Below are 4,526 nucleotides of genomic sequence, written 5' to 3'. Positions count from 1 at the left end.
GGGAGCAGCTCTGCCTGATGATAGAGCGCATTATATTTCCACCAGAGCAAGAGAAAGATGTTGCCCAATTAAATGAAGAGGCTATCCCAAGCATAGTGCTTTCATTATCGAAGGATTTTACTTGTGAAAGTTTTTCCCATATGCAAAAGTTTCTCCTGATCGTCACTGAGTCCCCTTCTCCCTTCCAGCCGTTATGAGAAGACGAGTGTTGGCAGCCTGACCCTTTCTGCAGAAGCAGAGCTGGAGACACGGAGCTGACCGAGGATAACGTGTGCAGGACTGGGGAACAGGGGCTTTTTGTACCTTCAATCCCAGGAAATGACACCCGTAGTGTCTCCCTCTCTCCTCTCCCCAGATTTCTTCCATAATGACAGTCATGGGAATATCAGTTTTCCCACAACATGCAAGCTAATTTTATGAACACTCTTACCCACGGCCGTACAGGTCACACATTGTGAAGCTGAGAGGTTGTCTCCGATGTGGTTGTGCCAGGTGTGCGTGTGCCCGTGTGCCGCTTCATATAGGTTCACACCATGCTCGAAGCTCCTCTCCCTTTACTATCTGCAGCCCAGACCTTCAATCAACAATCAGGATGAAAATTACACCCCTATGCGCAATGAAGAAGAATGTTCAAGATGAAGAAGGTTATGGGAGAATCTAGTCAGCTCAGTCACCACACACCTCTCTCTTGGGCTTCAATATTTTCAGTAAATATTTACTAAATATCTACACTCTTCCTCGGTCTCTGTTAAGAGATAAGCAAATTTGAAATATGAGCAATTAGAGCCAGTCTTAGGCAAATACCATGGTTTTCACTTCCTGCTATAGGAGTTCCAGCACCCACCACACCATGTCCCCACATGGGAGCCCAGAAACAGCACCTGCACAGCAGTTCGAGCCCAACATAAAATATTCTTTTTCGCTATATGAATTATGGTTCAACGCTATACTAACATTATGGTTCAACAGAGCAGTATCTTTAGAGCTTTCAGTGGCAGGATGAAGCAGCACTCTGCTTAAGAGCAGTTGAAGAATCGAGTACAGGAAGGAACCTAGGTGCCCATCAACAGACGATTGGATAAAGAAATTATGGAATATTACTCAGCCATTAAAAATAATGAAATCCTACCATTTGCAACGACATGGATGGACCTAGAGGTTATTATGTTGAGCAAAATAAGTCAGACAGAGAAAGGTAAATACCATATGATTTTACTTATATGTGGAATCTAAGGAACAAAAAGAACAAACTAATCAAAAACAGACTCGCAAATATAGTGGACAATTTGGTGACAGACAGAGGGGAGGGGGGTTGGGGAGCTGGGATAATGGGGTGAAGGGTTAATGAAGTACAAATTAGTAGTTGATGGTCACGGGGATGGGGAGCAAGGCAGAGAGAATGCAATTGGCATTGGTATGATGTCTGGGTAGGGGGCCAGGGAAGGGAGGGAGAAATTAGGGGGATTGTTTTATGAACTGTGTAGATGTCTAACCAATATACTGTATACTTGAAACTAATTTAAACAAATAAATTTTAAAAAAAGAATCAAGTACAACTTTCTGTTTTAAAAAACTCTGGAGTTAGTTCCTATAGGCTTGTAAGCTATCGAGTAGCACACCAGCACTAAGCTGATGGACGCTGGAGCCAGGGAAGGAAGCAAAGTCACCCTCAAACCACCTGGTTTGAGCACAGCCAGGGGGCCCCCAGTGACACTGACAGATCCCACAAGCCTGTGACCCAAACTGCAGGCAGCTCCACGGTGCAGGGCTTGGAGGAGAAGCAGAAGTCAGGGCCTGGACTTCTGGGAAGATTCTAGATCCTCAAGGAACTGGTTTTTCAACTTCAGCAAAGAACAGTAAATATTTTAGATAAGTCTGTTAAAGGCAGGCCAAAGAGGGGGCGGAGAATGGGGCTGGGCGATACTCATTTTCCTTGTTGGTGAAGGCTCACCCACTGGGAGCAGGAAAGGAATGTTTGTAAGATAGATGGCAGGTGACTGAGCACATAGCCAGGTTGGGAAGACAAGTGTTGGCAAATGTTTTCTGGTTGTTTTTTTCATTCTCTATAGGACTTTTTGGCACTAGTGACTGGTGCTCCTATGAGAATCTAATGCCTGATGATCCGAGGTGGAGCTGAGGCGGTGATGCTAGCACTGGGGAGCGGCTGCAAATACAGATAAAAATTTGCGGCCTGCCAGCTGCTCACCTCTTGCTGTGCGACCTGGTTCCTAACAGGTCATGGACCGGTAAAGGTCCTTGGCCTAAGGGTTTGGGGACACTTGGTGTGGGATACTTTTAGCTAGTTTGGAGTCAAATTTCCTCTCAGATTTATAAAATAGTTTACATTTCTTACAAAAGCAATTTGAGCTGAAGGGTGAGGCGTCACTTGGTAATAAGAGCTATTAAGAAAAAACATCTAATCTCTAAATTTCACAATTGACCTTTTCTTAAGCTGGCATTGTGACATTGTCTTCAACACCTATCCATGTCTGAGACCAAAATCAACAAACACAGTCATCTTCCAAAGACCTCTAACACTTAGCCCTTAAGCTAAAAAATAAAATCCAAACACTCAAGCTGTTGTATTTGAAAATTTTTTTCATTTACTGACGCTTTCATAGATTAACCTTTGGTTATTAAATTCTAGTATTACTGCACTAGGCCAGAGATCAAGACATGGATCAAAACATTGCTTCTTTGGAACTTTTGATACCATTTATATGAGTTAACATATAATTGATTTCTGTACATGTATTATAGGCATTGTGTTTTAGATTCTCAGTTTGTAAGTATGTATATGTGATATATATATTTTACATCATCTGTATTAATTATATTATTCATATATTCATATAATCTATAATCTTGCATATAGTTACACATATTTATCTATCATCTATCTATCATCTATCTGTCATCTATCTATCAATCATCTGTTGTCTATCTAATCTATATAGCATTTATTCTAAGGAAGAACTGTTAAGTAGGCCAGCCTGTACTCAAACTCACTCCTTCCATATTATGACTTCATTCTTCAGCTCCTAAACTCCTAATTTTGCTTCACTTCTTGGTTAATTGGAATGGACCTTCAAATAATTTTATCAGGCAAGATAGCTATGCCACTGATATATTTTATGAGCTTCCGTTTATCAGATAAAAATATTTTTATTGCCTTCTCACAATTGACCGAGTCTAAAATTCATGGATCTAAAAAACTCTTCACTGAGAGAGAAAAAACACTCCTTTATTGTCTACTGGCATTTAAGGTTATAAATGAAAAACTGAACTAAATTAATGTTTGTTTTTTTTGCAGAAAACCTGTTTTTCTTATTTGGATCATAACTGATTTTTATCTTTATCCTAGTTGTTTGTCTTTATGCAAATGTCTAGATGTATGTGTCATTCTCTTAACTTTACATGGAATTTGCAGAAAAATGTTCTTTTACTATAATTTTATGTATCTTTTCTTTTTCCCAGGGTTTCATTCAGAAATAATAATTATTTGCAAGTTGGCCATTTTTATTTGTCTTTAGCATTTATCGTTTTTTAATTTTGGCTTGGCATTGTTCTTTTTGTTTTTTATTGCCTCTGCATTCTGGAAAAAATATAGAAGTATACTGGTATGTTTTTTACATGCCAGTCTACTCTCATCCAATGTAAACTTTAATACTGCTATTGTCTTTTAAGATTCTTTGAAATTCTAAATCATCTCATTTAAGTCTATTTTAATTCCACACTCCAACCTTTTAATCCCCATCTGTTCTCTCTCTATGGCTGTCTGCTCACACTTCACACAGACCATGTCTTTTGGTTCTGTGCTGAATGTACCAAACCACTTCCCAAAATTTTCTTTGGGATCACGAATGGACGATTCGTAGAAACAGCTTCCTTTTATTTTCTCCAGTGATATGCCAAATGTCCTAGTCAGAAGTTATTTTCTCTCATAGTCACCATGCTGTTTTCTTACTGTTATTGTCCATCCTTAAAGCCAAGTGAGATGTGGTAATTCCCATGTTTATTTTCAGACAAGGGGGAAAGATAGCTTTTTTCCTACTCTGTTTCTATTTGTTGATTTCCCTTCTCAAATCTAAAGTCCAAAGGCAGGTTGATGAGCACGTCTCCCAGATCCATGACCAGTCTCCAGCAAGCTTTTGATTAGTGTATAATCTGCCTGCACTTTCCTGCCTTTGTTTTCTCTCATGCTATGAGTCCAAACAATATATGAAATTTGATCATGCCAAGCTTGCTGTGCTCTGTAAATTTTTTGCCTTGCTCAGCCTTGGGTTTCACTTTTTTCTTTATAAGATGGAACTTTCCAGAATGCACTCTGCCCAAGCCCTGCCTTCAGCATCATCTCGTTGAATTCTGAGATTTATAGTCTCTGTCTTAGAGTTAAAAGAAGGGGGAGATGAAAGATGGGGGATAAACACACTGCTGACCTAGGGGTGCAGATCCTAGTTTTTAAGTGCCCAGGAGATAACATGGAAGGAAGAATACACCTGTTATTTCTTTAATGATACTGATTC

The sequence above is a fragment of the Pteropus vampyrus genome, unplaced genomic scaffold, assembly GCF_000151845.1.
Source record: "Pteropus vampyrus isolate Shadow unplaced genomic scaffold, Pvam_2.0 Scaffold75, whole genome shotgun sequence".
In the NCBI taxonomy this organism is placed as follows: Eukaryota; Metazoa; Chordata; class Mammalia; order Chiroptera; family Pteropodidae; genus Pteropus; species Pteropus vampyrus.
This window is presented reverse-complemented; position numbering follows the sequence as displayed.